Below are 20,331 nucleotides of genomic sequence, written 5' to 3' on the forward strand. Positions count from 1 at the left end.
ACATATGATATATGACCTCGCGACTTGTAATCAGTGTGTTAAATCATCGTACCTTCCAACATGCGAGATAAGTCTGATGTGGGCGGACTTTTCATATAAGTCAATAAAAAAATTAGATAAAATGATCTCGCGCATTGAGAAGCGCGAGATAACCTGAAAATCAAAATATCACGAGATTTATTAGAGAACTCGCAGCCTGCAACACGAGAGAACCTTTGAAATTGAAATTAATAACAAATAAATATAATAATAATTAAAATATAATAATAAATAAATATAATAATTAAAATAAATATTTTATAAATAATAATTATAATATATTTTGTAAATTTTGAAATAATGAAAAATTATATGTATAATATATTAAATATAATTAATAATTAATAATATTATAATTATAATATATTTTGAAATTTATAAGACAAATTAATCTCGCGCCTTGCAAATCGTGAGGCACTGGAAAAGGAATAAATTTCATGTGTTTTCAACATAAACCACGACTTGCAGGACGCGAGATATGTATAATCGCATTTCTCCCGAGAAGGCATATAAACATGGCCCTCACCATCACAACCATCTGTTTCTTGTCATCTAAATTTTCATATTATGGCAGCGGGTTTTTTAAGACATTACTGAGGTCACGTATTCGATTATTGGAGGCAAAATGATTAGATAAATTAATTAATATTATTTTATATTTTTAGTATTTATTTATTTGTTTTGGTATTTAAATAATTTTTTAATATTTATTTTGTAGCAATATGAACGTGTATTAGAGTGTCATATAAATCGTGTGGCAACGCCCGATGCGGATATTATTGACTATTTTCATTTAGCGGATTTCAGATATATCAGCAGTACAACTGGTGATGGTGTGAAGTTGCATCATTCACTTATAAATGCGTTGGTGGAAAGATGGAGACCGGAGACACACATGTTTCATTTATCGTGTGGGGAGGCAACTATTACCCTACAAGATGTTGCATTTCATCTGGGACTACCTATTGATGGAGTAGCTATTATTGATGTTACTAACGCCTCTAAAAATATATGTGAGGCATTGCTCAGAATTGTTCCGCCTGTTGTAGGGACTAAGACAAGAGAATGTTGATGGCTACAAATGTAACACCCCCAACCCGTATCCGACCCGGATACGAGTCTGAAGTGTCACATTGTCTTTCCAAACATTTATTCATATAAAATAGTGAGTAATTTAAAAACTTTTATAACATTGAACTTATTCAAAACGTTTACAAAACTATTCAGAGCTTATACAATATATTCTTTTGATTACATGCCAACTAAAACTTTATTTATTAAAATACGTATTATTCACCTCTTTTCTGATCTGACATTTGGTAAGGAGAACTGACCTGTCTTGCTCCATATTGCTCTTTACTCTTCTCGAAACCTACGTGTGAAACAATCATACGCTAAGTCGTTGACTTAGTGAGGCATATAAACATATAATAAAAACCATAGAACATTTCATATAACAAAACACATACCTGTACAAATACTATCATTATCATTAACATATCTATAATATAATATCATACATTTTTCCAATCAATACCCATTTCATTCGATGAATATGTATTCTAAATATTTGATCATGACATTTTAATATGCATGTATCTATTACACTATAACATATATAATCATATCATGCACATACGAAACTTACCTTCTTGTACCACTTTCGCTTTAAAGTTTGTATTTCAATTGCCCATGTATATTATTGAGAATAGAGGTATGTGAGTACATTGAGGTTGTGCACTAATGCTGTCACCACAGCTCGTATCAATTCCCTCATGGGGCACCAAACCTTAGTTCAGTATTCGTCCCGTAGGACCACTGTATATGTCTCGTAGGACCACTAAGTCCCGAAGGACTACTCCTTAAGAACCACATACATAATACAATAGCTCCAATAAGTGTACCGAAGTACTACATATAGGTTCCACATAATTACATACATGTCCCGAAGGACCACGTAGAACCCTCGACTCTTGGCATGCCAACTATACCTATAGCTCTCATATCATATACTATGGGCATTATTCTTATGTTTCATATCACTTGTTCCTTTTCTTCTGTCACATACCATATGTATGTGTGAACATACATCTCATATCATATAACCTTTATCTCAAGTGCATGTAATCACGTATTACATGTAATCACGTAGATCATTTCATATGGATTATATCATTTCTCATTTTTCATGTAAACACACATGTCATATCTTATTCACATATGTTCATATATACATCATATATCACATAGAATAACATATAAACTTATACATATATTCATGTACATACTTTCATATAGTTCGTATATCAATGCCCTATAACTTATCTCACATTATTTATATCCTAGTTTCATATATTTACTTAATTCAATTTCACATAACTTGTTACCTATATATTCTTATAACTTATCATCACATAACTCCCATAACATCTTCCTATAGCTTCATAGATCTTTACTATATGACTCATATATTATATGTTCATTTAAGCCCATAACTCTTCCCATATAGCTTATCTTACATGTTCATATAATCACTTCTGTCAATGTCTCCTAATTTATATATTATTTTCACATTGTCCTATAGGTCAATGTTATTTAACTTGTCTCACTTTTCATTTCATCTCATAAGTTGGTTATACTAATTCTCATATATTTAACTCGTGTAATTTATATCTTGTTATTATATCTTCAACTAGACCTATATCCACATGTTCATAATCACATAACTTATATTCTTTTTCATATAATCACATATGTCTATGTCGTTTAACTTATCATTTATATATATATCATCTATTTTATATCATTTTCTCTTGCTATCACATAAGTCCTTGCTATTTTTACATAGTTCGTGATCCTATAGTCAATTATAATAGCATATGTTTATCTTATCTAATATCATTTAGTTCTTTAACTTATGTCTTATATCACATATTTATATTATAAACTTATATAATCACATATACTATTTAAACCAGTTCACATAGCTTATCACACTAACATATATTCATTCAATTCATGTAACATATGCAATACATATAACATATGTACCCATTTTCATGCACTCATGCAAACATAAGAATCACAATTCAAATACCATTTTTAGGAGTCCCTTCTTACCATAGTAACTCCATCACTGGCTCATCGCAAGCCAATGTTTATTTGATACATAAGTACAATTTAAATTGCACTCACCTTAGCTTTGCTTTGATTTGAATCAATCCTAATCCTTCGATTGTTCCGGAAGAAGCTTACTTTTAGTATCTACATAATCACACATGGATCTATATCAGTATTATAACTAATATATTCTAATGTTCACTATTTAGACTAAGAGAAAAATCAATTTCATCTTTTAATGAAGGTATGCATCGATGCACCACTGATGCATCGGTGCATAAAATGCATTCGATGTTGTATTATTACTGGGATGCATCGATGCACTACTTATGCATCGATGCATTAATTGCATTCGATGTTTTTATCTTAAAAGAGTGCATCGATGCACTACCAATGCATCGATACACCTTCAACCAATTTCTGGGTTTTAACCTTGATGCATCGATGCACTATGAATGTGCATTGATGCACTCTGCCCATAATCCTCTTTTTGAACCCGAAAACTCATTCATTTTGGATTAAATCCTTCATGTTTGATCCCCTATTTCATTCTTAACTCTATTACACATACTTAAACCAATATATACTTATTTATTTCATCTTAAACCTCCAAATCCTATCATTCATATGTAATTCAATAATTACATCAATTTTGAAACATGTTTTAATTCCACTTCTAACACTTCGTATGTCTAAATTGGATTGATGACAAGTCAAATTCCATATCAAAATTCATTTATCAACTCTTTTCTAGAATTTCATTTCGAAACACCTTCTCTTTAATCTTTCATAACTTCTTTATCTTTCAATCTTAAGATAACTTAAGCTTTCCCTAAGCTTAGTTATCATCTAATGATCAAAACACAACCTTAAATTTAACCAGAAATTAACTAAGTAGAAGACTCACCTTTGAGCTTGGAGATACGGGAGGAGAGGAAGCAGAAGAAAAGAGAATTTCTGGAGAAATCTCTCAAGCTTATCTCATATATATCATTATCTTATCCTTTCCAAGTCAAATGACCATTTTGCCCTTAAAATCCTTTAATAATTACTAACAAGTTTTAGGATTTATTTTCAGATAAATCATTGAACTAATCCTTTCTTCTACTTAAATCACCAAATTCTGAAACTTTACAATTTAGTCACTAACCCATAGTTTAGGATGTTACAACTAATACCTTGCTAGAATCCTAAAAGAGAAAGGGCTTCGATCATTTGATGCGGGTAGACAATATGGTCACATGACAATGAACTTGGCTAAGACAATAAATCCATCACTAAAAAGAGTGCGTCATTTGCCTATCACATCCATTGTCAAAGTGATATATTATCGTTTGGCAACCCTTTTCGCAACTTTGGGAAGGCAAATAGTTTACTGGATGGAAGGTGGCCACCAAATCCACCCAGACCTCCTCAGAAAATTGCAAACATTCCAGGAGCATTCCAATGCAATGAGTGTCATATGCTTCTCTCGCGAAATGTCATTATTCCGTGTATTAGAATTTGCTAGGCCATTGGAAAGCATACAACACAATGCATATGTGGTTAATTTACGAGAAAAAAATATGTGAGTGTGGATTATTCCAAACTTTCAAATATATGTGTATGCACACCATTGATGTTCTTCTTCTGTTAGGATACCCTACACGGAATTCATTGATCGAGTTTACTTACTTGAAACTATGTTCAAGGTTTATGAAAACGAGTTCCCTCCCATTGGAAATGAATGGGAGCTGGATGAAGTTGATGATGAACCTACAATACGATCAAATTATGCACTATGACGAAAAAAAATTGGTCGTCCACGGTCAACCCAAATTTTTTGTGACGATGACTTGGTCGAACATCAAGAAAGAACCAGACAACCGAAATTATGTTAAATATGTAGGAATCCCGGACACATGAAGAACAAATGTCCCAATCACTCAGGCCCATGTATCAATTAAATGGGCTTTTTGTATTATTTCTTTTTAATTAACAATTATTACTTAGTTTTCAATTTCTTTTGATTTCTTCATGCACCAAATCATGCATTCCAACCTTTTTCAACACGATTTTTACCCCTATTAAAATATCTTGTATGTGGCCAAATTAGCCTCAACATAAATATAAGTTGCAATACTATATCTCTAAACATATAAATTCTTAAATCACTCTTATTTACAAGTCATAAATAACACTCCAATATGTCTATCAAGCCATTTTTTTTGTTCTTCATTCACAAAACTATGATCTCTAACCATTTTCAATGTCATTTTTACCCCGCATAAAATGTCTTATATATGATGGTATTATACTCACGTTAAAAATAAATTGCAACACTAACCGTTTATAATTAAAAAAATCAAAATATATTTTTTCCGTTAGTATCTCACAGTTTGCAAGGCGCAAAATTGTTGCTTTAAAAAAATATCCACTTTTATCTTATAAATTTCAAAATATATTATAATTATAATTGTAATATTATTAATTATTTTATTATATTTAATATATTATACATATACTTTTTTATTATTTTAAAATTTACAAAATATATTATAATTATTATTTATAAAATATATATTTTAATTACTATATTTAATTATTTATTATATTTAATAATAATTATTATATTTATTTATTATTAATTTCAATTTCAAAGGTCCTCACGCATTGTAGTCCGCAAATTTCCTCATAAATCTAGCAATATTTTGGTTCTTAGGCTACCTCGCGCTTCGAAATATGTGATATCATTTTATTTAATTCTTTTATTGGCTTACCTAAAAAGTCCGTCCACGTTGGACGTATCTCGCATGTTAGAAGGTGCAAGGATTTAACACGTTGTTTGCAGGTCGCAAGATCGTCTTATGTGAACGATTTGGGGTTATTATTCCAAATAATTCCTGGAATGCCTTATTTCTTTAAATAATTATTTGTTTAATTTTTTTAATATAAAATTACCTCCTAATTTAACCTTATGTTAGCTCACCTCTTATTTTAATTAATTAATTACAATTGTATCTTATCAATCAAATATATCTATATTTTTATTAATACGATGTAATTATAAGATAATATTTATTTAAAGATGATTTTTAATTATTTGATATTAAATATTTATAATCAAACCCAAAATTTCAAAAATAAAATAAAATAAAATTATAATACCACCAAAACAACTTGATTAATACAATTTTAACTTTAAAATAAAATCACTTATGATATACAAGCCGTAGAATATCATTGATCTAGCGAGTAAATAATGAGTAAAAGTTAAAACAACAAATTTAATTAAATATTAAAATAAAAAATTTATTAATTAATAAACTAATATTTAATATTAAAAAATTAAACTAATAAAAATATTAATTAAATCGATCAAATCAATTCAACTTTTGCTAATTATCAATTATTATATTTTTAGAATTATATTTAAAATTATGTTTTATTCATCTATTGTTAAAAAATTTATAATGATGATAATATGTCATCATAAGTTAATATAATGTCAATATTAAAATATATTTAAAAAAAATATCACATCAGTATTATCATTAAATTTTTTAACAATGGGTAATTAAAACAAAATCAAATTGTAACATTAAATATAATTTTAAAAAATAAGTAGGTGACCAAAATAAAAACTAAATAATAAATGGGGACTAAATAGGTAGTTTACGCTTATTATTATTATTATATTAATGTGTCCAAAAAGCAAGGATTAACTCAAACGTCATCACTGCTACCTTACACGACACCACTTCCTTTAAATTGTCGTCGCTCAACGAAATTTTCATTTTACTCAAATTTGGATTTACCAACAAAAAGAAATCGAGTCAAATCCAGAGCCGAAAATGGGGAGCAAGAACAAGGGAAGAACAATGATTGAAGTTGGAGCTGATGGGGTTGCCGTTATCACAATCATCAATCCTCCTGTCAATACTCTTTCGTTTGATGGTGATCTTTCTTTTCCCCTTTCATGTTCTTTTTGCTCATCACGTTCGTTTTTGTATTTTTTTTTTCTTTTTAGCAATTACCCATTTCTTTATTATGCTTTTTAATCCACGAGTCTCGTTGGATTTCTTTGTTGTGTATGGATTGAATGATTCTTCTATCCTGAATTTGTTGAAAAATGTTTTGATTTGCAAATGTATTGGGTTTTATTCAAATACAGAGGGAAATATATGCATTAGTCTACTTGACATTCATTATAAGAACAAAGTTTAGAGCTCAACACATTATCGAAACATTATCGAAATGGAATATTCAAAGTTTTAAGGTTTGTTTTTGAAGGGTCGTTGAAATTGTGTGCACCTGTATCCATGTTTGATTATACTTTGAACATCGGTGTTGGATATAGCTAATGTATCCGAAATGGCTATATTAAAATATTTGAAGTTTTTTTTTCCAAGTATTTGAAGGGTGTTTTAAGTATATATCTTCATATCCATGTTTGATTACACCTCAGGGCTCAGACCTAGGTGTCAAGAGAGAAATGAAAATTGGGAGGAACATAGTTAGATAGCTTTTTATTCCCTCATATTTTTTTATTAAGTTTTAGTTATATATAAGTGAGAAGATATACAATTGATCTCTTCTGTCATGTGTATTCCTTACAGTGTTGCACAGCTTAAAAGAAAGTTACGATGAGGCCTTACGAAGAGATGATGTGAAGGCCATTGTTGTTGCAGGTAACTTCAAGGAGATTATCGTTAACAGAAAAGGAAAAGTTTTGCTAAGATATTATCTATGTTACTGATTGTTCAAAACCTGAATTCTTTAATTTGAGATGGTAATGTGCTTTGTCCTTTGGGCAGGTGCAAATGGAAAATTTTCTGGTGGTTTTGATATTTCTGCTTTTGGTGAATTCAAGACGGAAAAGGTATCTATACTATTAATGGTGTGCAGTCGATTGGTTTGGTTAAAAATATCGAAAACCAACTTAGCTGACCTCTAATAAATGATAACCAAAAACCGGCTGACTTAAGTGAGTCGGTTCTGTTAATTAACCTAATTAATAGAAAATGAATGAGCCAATCTATCATTTTTTAACATATTTTTTTAAGAATATTATACATTTTATTTATGTTTCCTTAAAAAATTCTTAAATCATTGGAAAAATGCAATAAATTTATTATTAATATTATATTTTTAATATATCTATAATATATTAAATATATTTTAATATGAATATTTAAATTGGCTAATTTGGTCGGGTTCAATTATCAATTATATAAACCAAAAACCTGCTGAATTACCATATTCAAACTGACACCTTTAGCTGACTAAAACTGAAGGCTGAACTAGCCAAACTGAATTATAAGTTAACTTGTTTTACAGTTTTGCTCACCCCTACATGCTATTCTTTTTTTCCCCTTTCCTCAGTATTTTCTTGTGTTGTTTGGACATCGATAAATTTGGTTGTATTTTCCAGGGCAACAGCCAAGGTCTGGCTATATATCTTTTGAGGTTCTCACCGACACCATTGAAGGTAATCGCCTGGTTATAATTATTTTTAAACTGGAAATAATTTTGAAGTTGCTTGGCTCTGTGTTGACTCTAGCTGCTTTGTACTTCAGCTGCAAGAAAACCATCAGTTGCTGCCATTGATGGCCTTGCCTTAGGTGGGGGTCTTGAGGTTGCCATGGTAGGTATTATTGAACTTCTTAGGTGTAAATGAGACAGTTGTTTTCTCAAGTTACTAGGGTTCAACTGGGAAAGAACTCTAATTCAATTTGATCATTGTTGTGCTGAACTTAAGCTTGATCAGCTTGAAACTATCGAGTGAATCGAGTTTGAGTACAATACTCGATTTGAGAAATTTTCTAGCACAATCGAGCTTTTTGTTTATAATTATTATAATATTAAATTATTGCTTCCCCCTTAATATATACACACCTAAAGTCCAAACCTAAATTTTATATATGAAATGAGTTCAAACTTGAGCTCGAGCATGTAAATCATGTAAATGATCTTAATCGAGTCGAGTTCGATTTATTTGATTTTACTTAAAGCCAAGCTTGAGCTTCTATAATTGTATTTTATCAAGCTTGAGCGGAGTTGCAAGGTCAAACTTCACACTGTTTGAGCACGGCTCAGTTGACAGCCCTAATTGAACTTTTTCAAGAGATTCTCTTGTTTTGTTGTTTAGAAAGAAACATACAATGTCCTTGTTTCAGGTATGCCATGCACGGATATCAACCCCTACTGCACAATTGGGCCTGCCTGAACTTCAACTTGGACTAATTCCTGGCTTTGGAGGTAAGAATCTTTGATCTGATATTATATTTATTTTTGTTATCATTATACAATCACGGGTTATTGAGTTGAACTATGGTGCTGTTTTTCGGAATATGTAAGATGCTAATTTGACATATTTGCAATATTTACATCTGTATTTGTGCTTTGGGTAACTTCTTTTTCTTTTCCTACCACTAGTGTTCTTATGTTCCTAAATTGATTCAGGAACGCAGCGACTTCCACGGCTTGTTGGTCTGGCAAAGTCCCTCGAAATGATGTTGGTTTGTCGTTAAATCATCTTTGTGCTATATCTTACTTTGGAATGACTTGACCAATGTGGTTACATTGTTAAGTTCTTGTTCACTAACATAGCAATTTCTTCTTCATTTCACCTTTTTCTTAAATAGACTTCGAAGGCAGTTAAAGGCGAAGAAGCCCTTCAATTGGGTCTTGTTGATGCTGTCGTTTCATCTCAAGAGTTGTAAACACTGCACGTCGGTGGGCACTAGATATTTTGGCACGAAGAAAGCCATGGGTTGCTAGCCTTTATAAAACTGATAAGATCGAATCCCTGGGTGAAGCAAGGCAAATATTTAATTTTGCTCGAGCACAGACTCGGAAGATGGCTCCAAATCTCAAGCACCCCTTGGTTTGCATCGATATAATCGAAGAGGGTATAGTTAATGGTCCGAAGCCCGCATTGATGAAGGTCTCTACTTATCCTGAATAGTGTTTGAATACTTTTTTCGCTACTCTTTTCATTTGTAGCTATCACTTGACTTCAAAACCGACTTCAAAACCGTATTTCCGATATTGGCAGGAGGTTGAAGCTTTTGAAGGACTTCTCAAATCTGATACCAGCAAAAGCTTGATCCACGTCTTCCTTGCTCGGCGTGGAACATCAAAGGTTCGTTGCATCTCTAATACACCATTAATGGATCCTTGTATTTCATCTCTTGATTTCGTCTTTTTGCTTTTCAAATTGGTTACTCTGATACCAAAACAACTTTCTTTTTAAATCCATGTTACCCAGACGTGGGTGAGAATCTTGTATGCAGGTATATTCCCGACACGTGTACACTATTTTCCCCCTAAGATTCCCATGTATTATACGATCTTTGGAGGACCATGTTCCCATTAACCATGTACGAATAGAGTCGGACAAGAACTAAAATAATGAAGAGTCGGGACAACATAAATTAAAATCCTCAAATATTATACTTGTGGTTTATCGGGCATATAACTTGAATCTTAAACTTATGGGTTTTAGTTGGATTTTAATTGAAATGAAATGTAGCCTGTGCTTGGATGCTACCCCCTAGCCTTTGTTATTTTCTGTTTAACTTTTTACAAACACATCTCTTTGCAATGGAAAGGTTCCCGGTATTACTGATCAGGGTCTGGTGCCTAGACGAGTGAAGAAAGTTGCCATACTAGGTGGAGGTTTGATGGGCTCGGGAATAGCAACAGCATTGATTCTTAGCAATTATTTGGTGATCCTGAAAGAAGTGAATGAGAAGTTCTTGGAGGCTGGGATTGGTCGAGTTAAAGGTGAGATCAGAACTAGATTGGTTTACTTTCATTTCTAATAACAATTTTGATGTACTTTAATTGTAGAAAGGTGCTTGTTCTAAGACTATTTGTTTTTCTTTTTTCAGCCAATTTGCAAAGCCGAGTTAAGAAAGGGATAATGACTCAAGAAAAGTTTGAGAAAACCATCTCCCTGCTTAGGGGAGTTCTTGACTTTGAAAGCTTTCAGGATGTGGACATAGTCATCGAGGTAGTTAAGAATGCATTTTATATTTCCTTTGTGGATTAAAAACCAAATGGAAGGTTAAACCGGTTGAACTTTTGGTTCATTTGGCCACCTTGAGAAATTTGAAAATATAAATAATAATTAAGAAAAAATAAAAAAAGGAAAATATATTTGAAAAGTAGGAGTAATTATTTTTACAAAAAACCAATGATGTAAATGAACCAAAACACAATTAAAAACCTCAATTGTTTGTTAAAAAATCCAAAAGTAATGACAATATATACAAAAACAGAAATTCATTTACTTGTACTTAACCATATTTTATATACATATAAAAATCCTCGTGGTTACTGGTTCAGTTCTGTTTTCTATTTTCTAGTTCAACTTGTATTGTTGACTTTGTACCAACCGGTTGAACTAATCCCTTTGGACCAGTTTTTAATCCATCATTTTCCTATCCCACAATTCATGCGCAGGTTTAATATTTTCACCATTTGTTTATAAACCTTGTAACAGGCAGTAATCGAGAATGTTTCTCTAAAGCAACAAATTTTTGCTGATCTTGAGAAGTATTGCCCACCACATTGCATACTTGCAAGTAACACTTCCACTATTGATTTGAACTTGATCAGTAAGAGTACTAAATCCCAGGATCGGATTATCGGGGATCATTTCTTTAGGTAATATCTTGTCTACAATTGCTATTTTTCTGCTTTTGCTGTTTCTTCACTTGTATGGTTTAATTGTCAACATATCTATATGACGCAGCCTGGCTCATGTCATGCCATTATTGGAAATTGTTCGTACCGAGCATACATCTCCCCAAGTAATTGTTGACTTGCTCGATATTGGGAAGAAAATAAAGAAGACTCCCATCGTTGTCGGAAATTGCACAGGTTTTGCTGTCAACAGGATGTTTTTCCCGTATACACAAGCAGGTCTTTTTCTTGTAGAAAGGGGAGCAGATGTTTACCAGATTGACCGAGTAATTACTAAGTTTGGAATGCCAATGGGTCCATTTAGGTACCTAACTCTGGAAAATATGCCTTGTTATTTTCATTCTTGCTGTTTCTGTGAATAACTTTGATGTGCCCGCGAACTGGACATAGTAATTTTCTTATTTATGCAGATTGGCTGACCTTGTCGGCTTTGGTGTTGCAATTGCCACTGGCACACAGTTTGTTGAGAACTTTCCCGAGCGAACCTATAAATCAATGCTTATCCCAATCATGCAAGAGGATAAGAGAGCAGGTACCATTTTCCTTTGAGCCTTAGCTGACGAAGACATTACATCTTCTACCATATCCTGTTAATTATATCCAACTTTGTTCCAGGTGAAAGCACTCGCAAAGGGTTTTATTTGTACGATAATAAACGCAAAGCTAGTCCCGATCTCGAGCTAAAGATGTACATTGAGAAGGCGAGGAGCATCTCTGGTGTAGCTGTTGACCCTAAGGTCAGTCTATCTTCATGGATTTCAACCCAGACCAGACCAGCCAGTTCAACTGCTTGGTCCGGCAGTTCAATCATATAAATTGAATAAAAGAATAGAGAATTGGCTGAAACCAGTTATAAGCTGGTAAAACCAGATTTTTAAAATTAATATTGGTTTGTTTTAATAAAAAATTTGGGCCTTTTCATTCTTGGTTCGTTTTTCCTAAATATTCTTTTCTTAATATACCTTCGTATGAAATTGTTTTTATATTTTCAAGATGGTTGAACTATTCAATACAATTGCCATGGTTGTTGGAACCGGTCAGCCAGTTGGACTTGTGGGGTAAAACTGGTAATCTTTTGACCTGGTGTGAATTGTTAAAAAATGTCCAGTTAGATTGTTGAACCGTTGTTCACCGGTTGAACCGAGAACCAGTCGTCTGACCGATTCAGCCCCTGGTTTAGTTCAACATTGTAATTGGCTGAACAAGGAACCAGACCGGTGTGATCTCTAGTTCACTTTTTTTTTTCTTAATTGTGTCTTGTCTCGGTGGTGGAAAAATTGAATTTTGCGTCTCATATTTCAGTTAGCATGCTCTATACTCACATCTATGAGATCCCTTGATAATCAACATTCTAAAGAGTAGAATCTAATCCTTTCCCTTTTCATCACACTTTGTTGATCTCGTATTTGTGGGATTATACTTTTACACAGTTTGTGAAATTATCGGAGGACATTGTGGAAATGATATTCTTTCCAGTCGTGAATGAGGCTTGCCGAGTATTTGCTGAAGGTATTGCTGTGAAAGCAGCAGACCTTGACATTGCCGCTGTTATGGGCATGGGATTCCCAGCTTACAGGTTTCTGACTTTGTCTGGTATTTCATTAACCCTTCTCGGACTTCCATTAACTATCAGTTTCTCGATATAATAACTTGCTTTAAACTTTTCTCAGGGGAGGAATCATGTTTTGGGCTGACTCTCTTGGATCTAAGTACATCTATTCAAGACTCGAGGAGTGGTCGAATTTATACGAGGGATTTTTCAAGCCTTGTACCTTCTTGGCCGGAAGAGCTGCAAAGGGTGCTCCATTGGTAAGCATACTCGAAACCTTGCGTATTTTTCTATACTATTTGGAAGGCAACTTCATGAGTTTATTGCTTGCATTAGAAGCATTGTTGGCACCCACTGATTATCCCATGCCTCAATCTTATCATGGCATTCTTTTTTCCCCTCTCATTCAAGTATGGGAATTTCTCAACTCTTGTTAGTCCGAGTGTCGATAACTCGACGTTAAAGTAGTTTAACGGATTGCGATAATTCATATGTTTCCTCCTTTACGCATTGCGATAGTAGCCATTGATACATGCATCACAAGGCTCACATCAAAGGAAGAAGTAATAACTCTTCCAAATGATCCACTCGTCCAAGCATTGGAAAAGAAGATCAGAACAGAAGCAGACTTACGACGACTTTTTGAATGGGATCCTGATCTTATTTAGTCAAGATGTCTTCTGAAGATACGACTGTCTGTCTCTTATCTTTCTAACGGTTCTTGAATCGCATCAATCCGATATCGGGAACTCAAGATATGACTATTTTACTGAAGACGGTGCATGCAGAAAATCCTATACGGGATTAATATGAGATTTTGTAAATATTACGAATTTTTAATATTTTTATTGATTATTTGTAATATAACTTAATATAGGATGATGCATTATCTTTTAGGATTAGATTTATTATTTTATTAGGAATTAAGGTTGGGTTAAAAAATATTATCTTTAGTTATTATTATTTTATTAGGAATTAGAGTTAAGATATATTTAGTTTATTATTATTTTATTCATTAGTTATTTAAGACCTTTAGAACTCAGCCCCTATATAAAGGAGGTTTCATTAAACTTTGTAACACAAGATTTCTTTGATCAATAATACAACGAGAGTTTGTTTTTGCAAGTGCTGATTGCCTTGTGCCTTCGAAGCTTCTTCTCACGGAGTTCTTTCAAGTTCTTGTGAGGGAGATTAATCTTCACACTCCAATTTGCCTTTTCATCGCGACTAGGAGGGTTGGTTAGAGCCATTTATCGTGTTTGTCTTTTCATTGCGACTAGGAGGGCTCGATAGGACACTTATCCATCTATTTTTCCACAAATCCATCCGCACCATCAATCATCTTTACCTTTCACCTTCATAAGGGAGATCTTTTGATTTCTTTATTATCTTATTTCATCTTTCATTTATTTATCTTTTTTTTATTTTATTCTTATCGTGTTGTCTTGATTCCAGCACATAAAAGAAACCCTAAACAATCCTAGCGACTGCCGCCACCTTTCCATATTCATCACCTTTGTTCTTCATCAAGTCTAGAGCTTTCTAGGTTTGATTCTTCAACAAGAGCAACGTTCATCAATCCGCCACCGTTTCCCTATCAATTGGTATCAGATTTGGGTTGATTCTTGGAAAGAAACAAGCAATCTTGCTTGTTTTTGCACACAAAACCGTCAAGGTACCCCAACAGAGCTAGTTCACAAAAGATTCAGCGTTTCAGGTTCTTTTTATTTAATTTTAATTTAGATTTAAATCCTTCTTGTTAGTTTGCTATTTTTTTTTCAAAAAAACAAAAAAAGGCAAAAAAAAAAGGTAAAAAAACAAAACAAAAAAACCAAAATTTCAAAAAATTGCAAATGAAGGTATTTAGGGCTAATTTAATCCATATATCATATTCATTCTAAGATTAATCCCCAGTCCAAATTTCACCCCAATCGGAGTTCATTGGAGCCTTCAAATACATCATTCAAGTTTCATTGGCAGATTTGGTTTAGAATCTTGTCGAATTTCTTGAAAATTTTACAGGAGGAATTTCGTGGTGAAAATTTCCAGATTGAAAACTTCATATATTTGAGATCATTCACACAAAAAATCAGAATTTTTGGAGATCAAGAACAACTTCGAACAAAGCGATCAAGAAAAACAGATTGTTTGAGGACTCACCGTTCAACAGAGTCTACTGGATACTACTGAAGGTATTTGGTTCTGAAATTTTACAGGTGATTTCTTGACGCATCGAAAGACATTCAAGAATTTTTCCAGAATTTTTGGATACCGGTAACCTGCTAAAAAACGTTGCTCAAGTTGATCCAGCGTTTTCCAGGTTTGGTCCTTTTTTCTTTGACTCTTAGTGCTTTAGGTTCTTTTGTTTTTTCTCTGTTATTGTTCTTTTGCATTATCTAACACATTATCTTTCTTGTGTTAGTAGGACTAAAGAGTTTGCATACTTCTTCCTTCTTTGCATTCTCGTTCTCTTGGAGTCTAACCTTTGTTTGACCTCTTAGAACTTTTAAGTTTTTTCTTATCGCCTTTGCTAGTAATCAAACTCCGATACGAACTGTGGAAGACTGCTTGGTAAAGTGAGTTTTAAAGAGTACAAGATCGGCTTACTTGCCTCTCGTTGTGTTACTTTCTTGGAGTGACTTGTGAGGTTTCTTGCTTTGTTGAATTTTCTTCCTTTTTTTTTATTTTAAAATTTTCTTTTGAGTGTTATGATTTTAGGATGGATGACAATAACAACAAGACACTTACGTCTATCTTAGCCACACTTACCCGACTCACGACTCAAGTTGAAAGATTTGATGAAATCGTGAGAGAACGACAAAAACCACAACTGGATCTACCAAACCAGAATCCAAGACCAAACAATGCTGAACTTTTTGTACCCGGGCGAGAACAACCACGTTTTCAAGCACCCGAACTCTTTGCAAAACCAAAGTTCACGATCCCGTCTTTCAAAGGACACAATGATCCAGACAGGTACATCAAATGGGAAGGAAAAGTTGATCTCATGTTCGCATATCATGACTGCCCCCAAGCTAAACAAGTTCACCTCATCACCACACAATTCGAAGGATATGCTCGAACATGGTGGATGCAAACAAGGAAAAAAATCCAGAACTTCCAAATTCCAACAATCACTTCTTGGACCAACCTTAAACAAACCATGAGGAAGCGATTCCTACCGACACATTATACACGTGAAGTTAAACTACGACTAGACCGACTTCGACAAGGTAGAAGTTCAGTTGAAGAGTACTATAAGGAGATACAGTCCTTACTCAATAGGGCTAACATAACCGAAAAAGAAGAGGTCACCGTGTCAAGATTCATCGTCGGCTTAAACTCAAACATCATTGATCTTCTTGATCTACAAGGGTACGAAAACCTTGAAGACGCACTAAAGAAAGCAATGACAATCGAAGCACAAATCCAAAGGAAATCTCGATTCAGTGAACATTACCAAGGTACTTCATCCTCTTATCAAGGTAATCCTTCAAATCCTTCCTCATCTTCTACTCCATCTTCTCAAAAAAAGCCAATAGATGAAAAACCTGATAAGGAGAAAGAACGACCAGCAAAGAATGACACACTTCCAGTCCCTAAAGATCAAATGATAATTTGTGAGGAGGTAGGGAAAGCAAAAAAAGAAAAAGCTGAGAAAGAGGCAAAAGCAAAAGAGGTCACTAGTTACAAAAGCCAAAAGAATAATGACCCATGGGAGGTGAGTGAACCTAATTGTGAGAAGAAAAGAGTGACTCAAAATCAATATGTGAGCACAAAAGAATTGAGAGAGAACCTTATTTACAAACAACCTTCCATCCTTGTTCACTTTAGGGAATCAATTGTTTCGATCTCTAACATTAACAAGGATTTGCCTAGTGTGTTTTCATCTTTGTTACAGGATTTTCAAGAAGTGTTAGGTAATCCACCTAACGAATTACCACCGGAAAGAGGAAAACAACACCAAACCAATCTAATTCAAGGTTCCATCATACTTCGTCAAACATACAATATCGAAGAAACCAAAGAGTTAGATTTGTTACGAAAAGGCTACATCCAGGAAAGCCTTAGTTGTGATGTCATCTTAATGACGAAACAAGATTCGAACAACTCCAAAGGCTTTATAGTTCGTGCACCGGGACTCCATGTAAATGATGAGAAAGTAAAAACAACACGAGACTGGCCCACACCATTTTCCATCGCTAAGAGTTGTCGAATAGTGCTAGGTGACCCTCCTGATGGGTTACCACCTGAAAGCCCTAATCACTATGCCATATCAATGAAGAGCCACCAGTTACTAGAGTCCAGAGGTAAGTATTTTATTACTCATTTTAATGATATTGTAACGTACTTCTTCTCCTTTTTACAAGGTAAGGCTCGTGAAGTTGTCATCCACACTAAGCACAACTCCTTTAAGTGCATAACAGACCGAGGTAAGCAAAACACAGTAGACGATGCACTACCACGAAGGTATACTCTTACCTATAAAACGTATACTACTATTCCGAGAATTGAACATATCAAAGATGTATATCACAATAACTCGGATATTTCTGATATTTCTACCTATACTTTTAAAAGTGCTTTTAATGAGCTTTATCTTATATATGAGTTTCCTTGTCAACTAAATAGGTTCTACAGTCCACAAATCTCCTCCCGAGAATTCTTAATTAATGAACCACACTTAGGAGACTTAAGGGATTACTTTAACAAACCAGTTGACATGGTTTTTAAATACTCATTCTCACCACACACGAATAAAACCATGGAGAAATTATCTGAAGCAATCATACAGAAAGCCAACAGTGGTCGGCGCCATCTTGAATTTCAACCAAAACATCATATTACAAGACTTGTATGCAAAAGAGGATTTCAAGACTACAAGAAATCAGTTCCTACAAAGAAAAAACCTCGACTAAAACGCATAAAGACACATCACATTGATCTTGGTAAATGTTTCACAAGTTTTCCTTTCAACATATATAATTCTCTTTGTTTTGGATTTTTAGATTCGAGGACGAATCCTTTTGAGGAGTGGGGGAATGATACATGCACCAGAGTCCATAATACATGCTTCTTTGGACTAATGTTTCTACTCGAACCTATTAGAAGAACAAAGTCTCGAAGATTCAAAGCATATCTATTCGGTAAGTATAATGTGAATGAATCATTAAACGATTCTAATGTTGCTCCCTTTAATGTTTCAGATTCGAGGTCGAATCTTTTTGAAGAAAGGGAGGATGATACATGCATCACAAGGCTCACATCAAAGGAAGAAGTAATAACTCTTCCAAATGATCCACTCGTCCAAGCATTGGAAAAGAAGATCATAACAGAAGCAGACTTACGACGACTTTTTGAATGGGATCCTGATCTTATTTAGTCAAGATATCTTCTGAAGATACGATCGTCTGTCTCTTATCTTTCTAACGGTTCTTGAATCGCATCAATCCGATATCGGGAACTCAAGATATGACTATTTTACTGAAGACGATGCATGCAGAAAATCATATACGGGATTAATACGGGATTTTGTAAATATTACGAATTTTTAATATTTTTATTGATTATTTGTAATATAACTTAATATAGGATGATGCATTATCTTTTAGGATTAGATTTATTATTTTATTAGGAATTAAGGTTGGGTTAAAAAATATTATCTTTAGTTATTATTATTTTATTAGGAATTAGAGTTAAGATATATTTAGTTTATTATTATTTTATTCATTAGTTATTTAGGACCTTTAGAACTCAGCCCCTATATAAAGGAGGTTTCATTAAACTTTGTAACACAAGATTTCTTTGATCAATAATACAACGAGAGTTTGTTTTTGCAAGAGCTGATTGCCTTGTGCCTTCGAAGCTTCTTCTCCTGGAGTTCTTTCAAGTTATTGTGAGAGAGATTAATCTTCACACTCCAATTTGCCTTTTCATCGCGACTAGGAGGGTTGGTTAGAGCCATTTATCGTGTTTGTCTTTTCATTGCGACTAGGAGGGCTCGATAGGACACTTATCCATCTATTTTTCCACAAATCCATCCGCACCATCAATCATCTTTACCGTTCACCTTCATAAGGGAGATCTTTTGATTTCTTTATTATCTTATTTCATCTTTCATTTATTTATCTTTTGTTTATTTTATTCTTATCGTGTTGTCTTGATTCCAGCACATAAAAGAAACCCTAAACAATCCTAGCGACTGCCGCCACCTTCCCATATTCATCACCTTTGTTCTTCATCGAGTCTAGAGCTTTCTAGGTTTGATTCTTCAACAAGAGCAACGTTCATCAATCCGCCACTGTTTCCCTATCAGCCATAGCATAAGTATGGTCTATGCATATTAGCCATTAGGAAAATCTGGTGTGTGTGTGTCCATACGGATTATCCGACACAGGTATGTACTTTGAGTATTTTCATATTTTCGGGGGGTCATGAAGAACGAAGTGTCGGAATATAATAGGTTTCGACAGTTTGATATGGTAACACTTTGATATCTTTTTGACATGATGATTGGAATTGTTCTATTGCAGAGTGCACCGGTGGAGATGGGAAAATCTAAACTATGAAACTGCTTAAAGATGGCCATTGATGTTTTCTTTTTCCTACTTCATTACCCTTTGATAGATAGATGAACTTTCACTAATAATTAATTATTGAATCAGTTCTATAAAGGGGTTATGATCTCAAAAAAATAAAAAAATCTCATATTTTCTCTTATTCCGTCAGAGAGTTTATACTTAGAATTATATCTTCTTGGAAGATAAGATTCAAAAATTTCAACCTATCTATTAATTTAAGTACACTTCTGCATCTAGTATTTTATTTTTGATGATTTTGCATGATTAGATCCTAATTAATTTTCATATTTATTATGATCCGATTCTAACACTAGAAATTTAAAACGAAATGAATTGCTAATATGCATA

The 20,331-nt window shown here is 33.4% G+C and overlaps 1 pseudogene; it reads left to right on the forward strand.

Annotated features, from left to right (window-relative positions):
• Window positions 1-6,921: 6,921 nt before the first annotated feature.
• LOC120115350 lies at window positions 6,922-20,068 on the forward strand (annotated as a pseudogene).
• The last annotated feature ends 263 nt before the right edge of the window (window positions 20,069-20,331 follow it).

This window comes from Hibiscus syriacus, unplaced genomic scaffold (genome assembly GCF_006381635.1).
Source record: "Hibiscus syriacus cultivar Baekdansim isolate YM2019G1 unplaced genomic scaffold, ASM638163v2 tig00000778_pilon, whole genome shotgun sequence".
NCBI lineage: Eukaryota > Viridiplantae > Streptophyta > Magnoliopsida > Malvales > Malvaceae > Hibiscus > Hibiscus syriacus.